Below are 12,690 nucleotides of genomic sequence, written 5' to 3' on the forward strand. Positions count from 1 at the left end.
ATGAAAATGTGTGGGCAGTGCCTGTGAAATGTCAGATATCCCTGGGGAACAGAGCAGGAACTACAGTACTCAAGGCATTAGTGTGTTGCACAGCTTCTCATCTCTCCTTGGCGGGCAAAAGCAGAAAAAGAAGGCAAAATCACAAGACTCCTTGTCTGAAACTCTGGAGAGCCTCTGCTAGTCAGTGTAGATGGTACTGAACTAGATGGACAAATTTTGCTTGTGTTCATAATTGTGTGTTCATAATTTTGCTTGATTTCCACAATTTCATGGCTTGGAATAATCCAGCGATCCTTGGTGTAGAATGTTGCCTTGGCCCAGCCTTGACCCACAAAACCAACAACTGATCCAACCTTGATTTGTTTTATTTATGGCTGTGAGGTTTTGAAGGTCTAATGCATTAGCAGTATAGTATGAGGCATACCTTTTATTGGGGGCATATGCTATATGAGGCAGTAGATAAGTTAGCTTAGAAGTGAGGGAGCCCAGATCAAATGTCATGCAGCCATGCAGTTCGGTAGCCGCCTTCATGATCTCCAAGCTCAAGAATGAAATGAACTTTGTCACCGTATAATTTCTGCAAGCATTACTGAAATTAATTAGTTGTCCAGTTATTGGTGAATCCTTCCCATTTCTGTCTTGTTTGTTTAGCACAAACATAATTAGGGTTTTTGGGTTTTTTGGGTCACTGAATCATGTTTCCACATTTTTATCCAGCCGTTCTTCAGTAGTTTGGGTCTTTTTCATTTATCACCATTAATTAGTGTATGTATGTGGTTCTAACAGTGGTGATTATATAGAAGATCAATTCTCCATCTCTAATAGGTACAGTTTGTCTCTCTTTCTGACATTTCCAACAAGTTGGCTGTGGTTCTTATTTATTTTAAACATAATTAAAGGGGTGCAATAGAAACTAGATAGCATTTTTGTAGCATTTCTCTCTAAGGTCCACAGGAAAACGTGTGAGAGAGATTTCCCACTGTTGCAAATGTTTTATCTTCTCTTGCTTGCTCAAATTCACACATATTTTTGCAATATTTCATAAATATTTAAAAGAATGTACTTTTCGTATGAATTTTATATGGCAGTCATAGTTTAAAATGGTTTCTTCCCTGAACAGTGTGATATTTTTAAAATGTACATCTGATCTTAGGAAAGTGTTTAAGAAAGACCTAATCTAAAAATATTTAAATAGGGAAGGGGGCAGCATTCAAATGAGCATTTTCCCCCTCACTTTCTCTACACAGCAAACATGGGGGCAGTCCTCCCTTTGTTGCTAGACTACAACTTTTACCATCCCTGACCATTGGTTCTGCTGGCCAGGACTGATGAGAGTTGGAGTCCAACAACATCTGGAGAAGTTCTGAACTTCTTCTCTATAGGACAATAACCTATGACACTTAAGACAAGCACCCCTCTCCCTCCCTGGCAGTAAATGTCCAATAAAACTAAATTAAATAGCAAACAGCCCTTTTGTGAGCTCTTCAGGCACCTGCCTTACCCTGTCTAACAACAGGACTGGGCCTGGCATCAAGGCTGGAATAATGTTTAAACACATAGTCTTCATTTCCACTGTGATCAGTTTCCAGTTCCAACTGCTTGGTTGCTAGCACTTTTCTGGGAGTGGGGAATTGTATATGCTACGGGGTGGGGGTGGGGGGGAGTGTGAATATCTCCTGCCATCTGGCTCCTGCATGTAATTATTCATATATCTCCCTTTTTTAAAAAATAACAACGCAATAAAGATTTAGAAAAGCATCTGAAATCCAGAAAACAGTTTGTATTCTCCATGATCACCCTTTGCCTGCAACAGCTAACTAGCTTGGTTATCAATAGGGAAAAAAGTTCAAAAAGCACGTGTGTACTGTTGATGGACTGAAGTGCAATGGAAAATAATTTCCTACCTGCATTTTTTGTTTCAGAGGTAGTGAGTAATGAAGTGAGCTAGGAGCTATCAAGGGAGGTGATATGAGTGAATTGGCCTGGAATGTGGGGCCCAGCAGACACCTGGAAGATAACAGTGTCAGTGAGAACAGCCTCTCCATGTGACAAGTGACTGAGTCTTTCCATTGAGCTGGCTGCTGCGTGTGTGGCATAGATCAGCCTTTTGCAACCTGGTGCCCTCTGGATCATGTTGGACTCAGGCTCCTATCAGCCCTAGCCAGCAGGCCCAACAATCAGGGATAATGTGGGCTGTAGTTCAAAAAAGCGTCTGGAGGGTGCCCAGCTGGGGAACCCTGGTGCAGATTATGGCATCAGTGTACACAGGTTGTGGGAAGTAATGTTGTGCACATCTGACATCAGGACTGTTCCTCTGCACAGCTCCTTGTGCTGTGTGTCCCTGATGCAGATGATGGCACCAGGATGCCCACTGGTTGTGGGTAGTGATACTGCACTTATGAGATATTGGAAGTGTGCCAGCAGCACGAGGAAGGAGCTGGGGCTGTTTGATGCTGGCGCTCGGTTTTGCACCAGCCGCAGTTCCTGCCTGTTTCACCGTGTCCCTTACAGCACACAGATACAGCCCTGTGTCACTAGGCTGAGGACCTTGAAGCTCAAGACTCATTCTCTTTCCATTCTCCAGCCAATTCCCACTCAGCCACTCCTCTGACTCAGTCAGCTTCTCGTTGTACTCAAAGAGGCTCCCGATATGCTGTAGCTCTTTCTTCCCAGGCAGCTGGCGATACCAGAAGAAATTGTAGGGTGAGCTTTCTGAATGGGAGCAGTTGAGTGTCTGGTGCCCCTTTTGCAACATGCTGGCGAAGAGAGGCTCCTGGGTGACCTTCACTGTAGCTCCAATGACCAGCAAAGCTAAATGGAGAGAAAGGGCAAAATCAGGTGGGGCTGTGGAAGAAAATCCCTGGAGAGAGACTGGGGATTCACTGAGCCAAGGGAGGTTAAGTAAGAAAAGGCACCAGTTCCAGACACACTGGAGGATATAGGGGTCCCCAAGGATGGCAATGGCCCAGGCCACCAACCTGAGTTTGAGAGTCAGGCCCATGCTCATATGAAACCACTCACCACCCCAAATGATTACAAGGAAGAAGAGGGAGCAGAGTTTAAAGAAGCCTTGGGAGAACTGAGCTGCTGCTGCAGCCATGTCAGTCTGGGTCTGCAACAGCAACTGGAAAGAAACCGGAAGTTGCTCAATTTCCTGCAATGGTTGCAAGGGTTGATGTTGGGTGGAGGGGGGCAGGGTTAGGCAGGATGTGCTGCCCCCACAGCGACAGGGTGGGGCTCTTTCCTATTGGGTGAAGAGTTAAGCAAAAAGACTAGTGCAGAGCCTGAGCTGAGACACAAGTGCCACCATCAGGCAATACCTTAGGAAGCCTAATCAAAATGGCATGACAGAATGAGCGAGCTTCTCACATAGGCCATCACCACACTTTGCTTATGTTCCCTTTAATCCCGGGCTGCAGGGTGGGGGTCAGGCAGATTGGCTGAGGTTGCCTCACGGTGTCTAATGGTAGGGCCAGCCCTGGATACTCTGAGTGCCTCCTTTGCAAAGGCTTTGCCCTTTTCACTGACACATACTGCCTTCCTCTGCGGCACCTGCTTCTCTGCTGCTGCTTGTGGTTTTGAGGCTAATTCACGATACCCTCCAGCACTTACTGTTCTCTTCGCTGACATCTCAGCCCTCACTTCCTCTCGCTGCTCTGCGGTTGGACTTGTTCCTGCAAGTCGGTGGAAAAGAAGTCCGATTCTAGGCATGTTGACTCAGGTGAAAGCCCCAATTGTTTGCAAAGTCCCCAAATCTCTATGGCTCCTGGGTGAAGAGAAGGGTGAGCTGTAACCAAGGCTTTGAAGATGTTGGCCTGAACAGGCCTCTCAACCACTAGGGGTTGGCGAGATTGGCTCCTGCTAGAGGCACACAATTCACATATCAGACTATGGTGTGCAGGACACATATGTGTGTGGTGACATGTTGCCACTGTTGTGGTGGAATCAAACGTGGGAGAAGCTTCCCATCCTTCTCATGCCATTTTTTTTTGCCCTTCCTCCTCGCTTCCTCTCCTCACTGCAGTCACTTTGAGTACCTGGGTTGTGTAAAATGTAGTAATTTCTAAGGTGGCTATTGTGATAAAGTGCTTTTTTGAGAGAGAGAGGGAGAGAGAGGGGGGAGAAGGTTCAAATTCCATGCTCAGCTCAAAGTTTGCACTATGATCTTGCCCTCTAACCTTCTGATACAGAAGAAGAAGAGTTTGGATTTGATATCCCGCCTTTCACTCCCTTTAAGGAGTCTCAAAGCGGCTCACATTCTCCTTTCCCTTCCTCCCCCACAACAAACACTCTGTGAGGTGAGTGGGGCTGAGAGACTTCAAAGAAGTGTGACTGGCCCAAGGTCACCCAGCAGCTGCATGTGGAGGAGCAGAGACGCGAACCCAGTTCCCCAGATTACGAGTCTACCGCTCTTAACCACTACACCACACTGGCTCTCAGCTCCTTGCCAAGGGCACAAGGGACCTGAGATATGCCTCTGCCCCACTCTGACATTTCCCTTTTTGTTTTCCTGTTAGTTTCTTCAAGGATTAAAAAGGATCTAGTTGTTAACATTTTGCATAGGTGAATGGTGTGTGGATTCATTCTGCCATGTTTGGAATCTCTGCCATCATCAGTTTCCTGGATCCTTCCCACTGGGAAACAAATAGCTCTTCTTCTGGACAAATAAAATGAAATTCATTGTGGGCAGAAAATGAATCCATTCCCAGCTCCTTCCTTACAGTATGGTTCACACTCTTCTTCATCATACTTTTCTCCCATGGTGGCTGCCCTTGTTTTTTAAAAATATGGGGCTGAATGAGGCCTTCAAGTACAGCACACAGTCAGGGAATACCTGATGCTGCAGTAATTCTAAAGTTAAGTAGGTGTGGATCCTTGGATGGGAGACCATTTCAATCCCATGCAAGAGGAGAGTGTGATATTTTTGGAAGCTGACGTGGTCCAGTAGTTAGAGGGCTATGACCTGGAGGACTAGGTGGGGCGAATCATACAATTTAAGCATATAAAAAGCACATTCCCCACCCCAAAGAATCCTGGGAACTGTAGTTGGTTAAGGGTGCTGGGAACTGTAGCTATTTGAGGGTTAAACAGCAGTTCCTGTGGGTGGGTGGGTGTGCTTTAAATGTGTGGTGCATACACAACCCTAGCTTCAAATCGATGCTCAGCTCAAAGCTTGCATGGTGATCTTGCACTCTAACCTTCCATAAAAAAGGTTATTATTGTGAAGGTAAAAAGACCTATGTGTGCACTTGCCTTGAGCCACTGCAATCCAGCCTGGGATAAATATGTAATAAATATAAACTGATTAAGCCCCTTCCCCACTCCACCCTTTGATGTGCTAAGCTGCTAGTTCTATTCTCCTCCTGTCTCCATGCAAGCTGCCCCCTCCCCAGCCCCCAGCATTAACAGGGTGGAGGGAGATGCTCTCAAAACATTTTAGTGGTGAGTATATATTATTGCTCCTTTGGCTAATCAATGCCCTGACTACCAGAGCGAGCAATCAAGATTTAAAGACGTTCAAGGAGATGGGCCAGCCATTAAGACATATGAGTCACTATGAAGTGCATATTGAAACCGGTGCTAAGATGGGCTGCTTCAAATCCCTCTGCAGTACTGTTGAATGAGAATATATTTTACCAGGGTGAATTATGTAGAACCAATGGAGGGCTTTATTGAATACATAACCAGAGAACAACAGCCTCCGGCCTGGAGACGCAGATCAGGCCAAAGTTACAAGGCAGGATCTCAATGCAGCAAAGAGCAACTATGGATTGAATCGGGGGTGGGAGGGAGAAGGGGGAGCTAAATTAAAACCAAACGTTGCTTTATAAACCATCTCTCTGAAATGAAAGGAGAAAATGTGTTTGTATTGTGGGAGGGCCGCCATAAAAAGAATTTTTTAAAAGCACCAGGAAAATATTAATCATGAATTTTAGAGGTGTCAGGTGTGGCCTCATGCTATGAATCAACCTGGCACAGGATCAGGAAGGAGCAGAGAGGAGAAAGGGTGGAAGGGAGCGATCCCTGACCACACCGTCTTAAGTAGGTCACACTTCTTCCGGGAAGATCTGCCCTTTTCTTAGCATGGAGCTGACTTTTCCCTTCAGAAAGGGAAACAGCTGTTTCTCTGCACTTGATGCAGACTGTGTGACTTTGCTTTGCTATGTGGAAGTTCTGCCCACGAAGGTTACATACCTGGGATGGTTCGTTCGCACATGCAGCTGCTGATGCTGCAGTTGGCAAGTGATCGCGATGAGTGAGCATGTGTGAATCAGCCCAAGGTCAGCGGATCCCACAGCAACGAGAGATGGGCCTCCCTTGGGAAGCAGGGGCGGTTGCCAAAGAGGCCCACACTTCCTCCTGACTCCTCTCTATGAGTGTCTTGGCTAGACGAGGAGGCAGAGGGCCAACGCATTAGTGCTATAAAGGAGATTGCATCCTTCATCCCTTCTGTTTATTATTAGTGCTAGGGTATCCCAGAAGCCATCATTTATTTCTCAAGAGCCTCCTGTAGGAATTTCAACAAGTGCAGTCATCTCAGGCAGGCTGCCCATTCTCCCACCAACCCATGCACCCTGCCCTCACTCCCCCTGATCCATTAGCTCTGCTTGATGCTGGGTTCAGGCAAAAGTGCCCACTGCAAAAAAACACCTGCCTGCCATCATTGCCCGTGCCCTTTGCCCTAAGGGAGGGGCAAGTATGGGTGCTCTTGCCTGTGGGAGGCTCCAAATGCCATGGTATTAGCAGCCCTAAAATAGCATGCAACCCAAGACCATTGCCTGGAGCCATCTTCTGTTAGAAGCCAAACTTTCGCAGTCATGGCTTCAGGTTCTTATAACGTTCCCTAAGTGGAGTCCTGCTGGATCAGGCCAAAGGTCCACCAGCTGCGGCCTCCACGCTCACAGTGGTGAACCTGATGCCCACGGGAAGCCCAGAACACGAGAGCAACAGCGCTCTCCCGACCTTTGAATCTCATGACTAGTAGCCATAGACAGCCTCGTCCTCCATGGATTTATCTAATCCTCTTTTAAAGCCACCCAAGGCAGTGGCAGTCACTGCTTGAGAGCCAGTGTGGTGTAGCGGCTGGACCAGGGTTCAAATCCACACTGGACCACAAAGCTCCCTGGGTGACCTTGAGCCGGTTTTGGCCTCTCAGCCCTAACCCACCTCACAGGGGTGTTGTGGGGGAGGCGGGGGAGAACCATGTACACCGCCTTGAGCTCCTTGGAGGGAATCAGGCATGGCCAAACTTGGCCCTCCAGCTGTTTTGGGACAACAACTCCCATCATCCCTGGCTAACAGGACCAGTGGTCAGGGATGATGGGAATTGTAGTCCCAAAACAGCTGGAGGGCCAAGTTTGGCCATGCCTGCTATACATACATACATACATACATACATACATACATACATACTTGTGGGACCAAATTCCATAGTTTAACTATATGCCAAGTGAAGAAGCATTTTCTTTCATCTGTCCCGAATCTTCAAACCTTCAGTTTCCTTGATTGGTCCTGAACTCTAGTATGATAAAGCAGAGAGAAGAAAAACTTGTGTCTATCTGTTTTCTCCACACCAGCAGATAAGGAATAAGACTTAAGGAAGGGCAGTGAGCATGCTGAGCCAGGGACTGATATGAGAGAGAGAGAGGGTGTTGTCGCTAGCAAAAGAGGCCCTGTTGGGGCATTAAGAAATGGCAGGCCTTGGCCAGATGGCAGAGGAGGGACCGTCAGGCCCAGATGCTCCAGGATATTGTGGCTGAAGCAGGAACGAAGCATCATTTCAGTTGTTCATGTGCGCAGAGCACCAAATTGCTTAACGGCGCTTAAGCAGAGTTTGGTGCGTTTGACGGTGCAGTGGAAAGTTACGTCCAGCAGGTGGCACTGCGGAACTATGTCACTCTCCTCCGGAGGCAGCAAGTAAGGGACGCAGCGCCCAGTCAAGAGGTGAGATAGGGGATGGGTGAGAGGGTGGGGTGGGGGGATACAGAGACCCCGCCCCACGTAAAACGGGAGGGGGGGGGAACTGTCGCAGCCAACATAGCTCACATCCAGCTCTCATTCATTTATTAAAGCATTTTCTCCTTCAAGAGATGGAATGCATAATTTAGCGACGGCAACGTGTGCAGAAATGAAGTATTAGTAATTTAACATTTCAATGTTAGATGGGATGCAGAAACATGGAATGCCGCAGGTACCGCCCCCCCCCCACTTAGTATTTAGCCCTTCGTATGTGCTCTCTGTGTGGAGAGGCACTCACCGCGACACCTGGGGTGAAAAGATGCTTATCAAGTTGTGGAAAGTCCGCATTACAGTATTTTCGCAAGAAGTGCCCCTCAGTTACAAGGACCAAGCAAGGAAGTCTTGACTTCGTCAGTGACCAGGTGTGCTTCTACAACTTCGTGGCTACCAAAAACACTAAGATGATCAATCAATCAATCAATCAATCAATCAGTAGTCTTTCCCAAAGACTTTGGACTATTTCCCCATTTGCCTATCTGCTCTCCCTCCTGTGAGACATGAGTTCAGTGGTGTTATTATTAGCCCGCTTTGGCCCGTTGAGCTGTTTAGGGGACCAGCCCCACAGCCTGATCTGCTGTTCCAGGTCTGTCCCCTGCCCCACACGTCTGGTTTACCTAGTAGAGACTGGCAAGCTAGCCCCCAACCACTGCTGGAACATAGTTCGAAGCTGAAGCCAAAGGACCATTGGCTCGGCCACCTCCCTGAAGCCCGCCTGATGATGCTGGACTCCAACTCCCACCAGCCCTGGCCAACGGACAGGGATGACGAGAGCTGGAGTCCTGCCGCATCCGCAGAGCCAAAGCTTCCCCATCCCTGGTCTAGCAACCCCTAGGCAGGAGTCTCTTCGGACCCTGCCTGGAAATGCCGGGGACTGAACCTGAGACCTTCTGCGTGCAAAGCCGATGCTCTACCCATGGAGCTACGACTCTTCTCAGCTGTGCTGCGACCCTTGTGGGTTGTAAGGAACCACATCGATCAGAAACTGGGCCCCCAGTAGCCACGATTCCTACTGTGGAACAAGGCTATGGGTGTCAACTTCTAGCAGGGCTCCTGCGCATTGGGCAGAACCCCGCAAGCAGAAAGGAAGCCGGTGAATGCCAGGCTTAGCTTGCTACATTTCTTCACGCCAGGCTGCTGCTAAAAGGATAGGATCAGAAAGAAAGAAAGAAAGAAAGAAAGAAAGAAAGAAAGAAAGAAAGAAAGAAAGAAAGAAAGAAATCCAAATGATCGAGGGCTGACAAAAGAGTGGATTCCCCCTCCTCTTATAATACGGTATTATCTATATAGCGATGCTAATTTATTCAAATGCACGCGCGCACACAAGTAGTGAATACAGTAGATGATGATAGATAGATAGATAGATAGATAGATAGATAGATAGATAGATGATAGATAGATGATATAGATAGATAGATAGATAGATAGATAGATAGATAGATAGATAGATAGAGGTAGGTAGGTATTAGTGGTTTAAAAGACATTTAACAGGGGATGGGGGAGGGAGTTGCTAGCGGTTAATTAATCTGGAATAAAAGAGTGTAACCATCTTTCCACCACATACAAAATACTTCATCTTGGGGACTTGGGATTCATTAGTCCGAATAACTACCATCTGCTCGTTTTCTGTTCACAATGGATTATTAGAAGAATGCCTGGGCGTATTGTGTGGGGCGGAGATCCACTCCATAAGGATCTCTTGATCGGGGGTACAATGCAATGGATACAGTGGGCTGGCGCTGAGTGTGCCCTTAAAGAGAATAGCCCTTAGGCAAGGCTAGCAGCGCAGTGTACAAACAACTCCGCAGGCGTTTCCGGGGGTGTCAGGTCAGCCCTGCCGGCTCCTCTCTCTGCCCACCTCCGAGCCATTCCCTTGTACAGTATAGGAAGGGAACGTAGAGAGGAAGCATTTTGGACTTTCTTCCTGCGTTTAATTCAAGGTTCAAAGAAACTTCATGCAAACTGAGGCCAGTCGAGATTATATATACAGTATATCCCTCCCGCACCCGAAGCCTTTTCAGTGCTTCCCAACAGGCAGTCGCTCAACAGGTGCAGCTTTCTGGCCAACCCCTCCCAGCTTTACTTCTTGAACTTCTGCCTGCCGATTAGCTCTTAAATGCACAAGAGCCGTGAGAAACGCAGGTGAGGGGAGTATCTGATGACCATTCATCACTCTCCTCTCCCCCCCACCCCCCGCCACAAATATGCCTCGAGATAATAATAATAATCCCGGGGCGCGGGGGAAGGCAGCAGCGATGAGCAAACCGAGGGGCTGAGAACGGGAAAACAACGTGTTTTTTGCTGCTTAACAGGGAACAGATGGCGCGAAAGGGCTGCATCTCCTCCTGCGGGGGCCGGGATTAGAGGGGGGGGGGGCGATGGATGGATGGAAGTGGGGGCCCAGCAGAGACAAGCACCAGGAAGGATTAAACCCCTCATCTCCCGATGGGGAGCAAGCAGGAAGGGCGGCTTCTCTTTCAGGCCCCGCCCCCGCCCCGCCCCTTTCATTCATGGAGGGAGCGGGCCAGGAGGAAGCCGGAGAATCCCCCGGAGCTCAGCTTGAGCTGGGAGCTTCGGCCTTCTCTATCTTCTTATTACAGTACAGGTCCCTAAAAGGCTGAAGAGTGTGCGCGCACGAAGCGCTCATCAGCCCCTCTTTCCATCCAGGGGAGGGGCGCGAAGCCCTCGGGGCGCGCGTCTCCGGGGCGTGTGCAGAGTGCATTTCGATCCGCTGCACTAAACCGCCGCCCATCCGGGAACACGGACTTCCCGAGCGCGGGAGCGTCGGTTCCAGGAAGGCGAGCCGCTCCCCTCTTTCCTTTAAAACAGCAAGAGCAGCAGCGAGGAGTCCTGCCCTGAGCAGAACAGCACGCGCCGAGCCTGGCTGGCCCGGCGCCTTCTTCCTCGCCAGGAAGACCTCCTTCGTCGCCCGCCGCGTGGTGCCAGGATCGCCACGCACAGCAAACCCCACCCCCACCCCGTCTCTCCGGGCAGAGGTGCCAACTTGAATAAAATGGGGGTGGGGGAGAATCGATCACATGACACGCACACTATTTGAATGCCAGTGCCCGTCAGCTTGAGAGGGCCCAAAGGAACATTGGCTCCTTTGCCTCTGGGTGTCTCGCTTTCTTGGCACAGGGCATCCGGTGGTCAGGTCTTCAAGGCCAGAAAGCCTTGAAAGCAAAGGCTGCAGCGTTGGAGGCCCAGGCATAGTCCCATTGCTAAGACCCCGCCCCCCCATGGAACATGGCCCTGATGATGATGGGTGTGCATTGTTTCTTTCAAAAATCCAAGTTGTTCCACCCCGTTCTTTCTCCAAAGAATGCAAGAATGGCACACAGTGTTTTCCCCTCCATTCTTCTCCCCTTTGAACCTCACACCAACCCTGCAAGGTAGACCCAGGCTGAGATACAGCAACTGGTCCAGGGTCACCCAGTGAGGATTTTCACCCTCATTGCCCCACTTTTGTTCTGACTGTCTCTAACCACTATGCATTACAGGAGGAGCTTCTGAGACAGAATTGCTTGAGATGTCAACCAGCCCCACACCTTTACTGGAAAACAGCTTTTTTATAATAATGAAACACCAAAACGAAGTTCTAAAAAGGAAATCTATTTTTGTTGTTAGTACACTGGCAAAATGCCCTTCATGATGACATGACAGGTGCTGTGTGTGGAGAGAGAGATGGTAGTTTGAATTCAGTAGGACTTGAGTTGGCATGGCTAGTGCTGTAAGCTAAATGCTGTAAGCTAAACTGCAGCCCCTCTTGGTCACAATGCAGTGTGACAGCTATGATGGGACTGGGCTTTCATATTGCTTTAGAAACACTTGTAACTCATTCTCAAACAAATATCTGCATGAGAAGTTTGAGATTTTGAGGAGCAAAATAATCTTCTCCTCGACCTCCTCCTAAACCTCATTTCCAGTTCCAAAGAAAACAATGAACATTCATTTTGAAGTAAAGGAAAACATTTCAGTGTATCACACTTACTGGAGACAAAAGTAATAGTGCAGTATGAAAATTGTTCTTCAGACAATCTGTCTGAAATGAGGGGTAAGGAGCTCCAGGCCATTAAAATTTCAAAATAGATTAGGTTTGCAAAAAATAAAACAGAAAAGAGACCATAAGTAGCAGAAGAAAAAGGTGGCTGTGAACAGACAAATGCTTCGGTTTCCAATACTGTGACAAAATGTTAATTGCGTTTTCCAAAATGTCCTATGAGCAAGAAAATCACAGGGGATGTTGCCTAGAGACAGAATATTTAAAAAACGATCGTTCTGGAAATCTGGGTGCCCTGACATTGCTCTCTTGAATGACTCCAACCAAGGATCACCTTTCTCCTCCCTGCACCTCTGTTTTCCTATCTGCATAACTGAGATAATGGGTACAATCCCAAATCATTAAAAGTAATGATGCCATGGCCTTCAAATCCAAGGAAATGAGGGCTAAACCATTTCACCTCTCTACTGTGAATTGTTTAATACATATGGATACATGGAGCTAGTTTTAAAAAAGAAAAGAAAACCCTACAGGTTAGTCTCTGTTACACATTTTAAAAGGTGGCATTCCATCTTTTAACACAGTTCCCTAGGGATAATAGGCAAATCAAAATGGTGAATACAGTATTGGCCGATAGATAGCACCTTGCTTATCAGAGCAAAAGGTTATGACCC

General features: G+C 47.9%; 2 long non-coding RNA genes across 4 annotated transcripts; one reads left to right on the forward strand and one right to left on the reverse strand.

Moving 5' to 3' along the window:
• Nucleotides 1-1,765: 1,765 nt before the first annotated feature.
• On the reverse strand, nucleotides 1,766-7,563 carry LOC310699420. Of its 3 annotated transcripts, XR_014522074.1 has the most exons (3): nucleotides 7,414-7,563; nucleotides 3,613-3,674; nucleotides 1,766-2,811 (listed from the first exon to the last, which is right to left on the reverse strand). It is a non-coding gene; the product is annotated as an uncharacterized lncRNA (long non-coding RNA). The 3 variants fall into 3 exon arrangements; XR_014522075.1 differs by lacking the exon at nucleotides 7,414-7,563 and having other exon boundaries at nucleotides 3,613-3,896; XR_014522076.1 differs by lacking the exons at nucleotides 3,613-3,674; nucleotides 7,414-7,563 and adding an exon at nucleotides 3,022-3,116.
• LOC310699413 lies at nucleotides 6,215-11,626 on the forward strand. The gene is made up of 3 exons (XR_014522072.1): nucleotides 6,215-6,379; nucleotides 7,586-7,944; nucleotides 11,517-11,626. It is a non-coding gene; the product is annotated as an uncharacterized lncRNA (long non-coding RNA).
• The last annotated feature ends 1,064 nt before the right edge of the window (nucleotides 11,627-12,690 follow it).

Source organism: Podarcis liolepis (assembly GCF_965112155.1).
Source record: "Podarcis liolepis genome assembly, chromosome: 1".
In the NCBI taxonomy this organism is placed as follows: domain Eukaryota; kingdom Metazoa; phylum Chordata; class Lepidosauria; order Squamata; family Lacertidae; genus Podarcis; species Podarcis liolepis.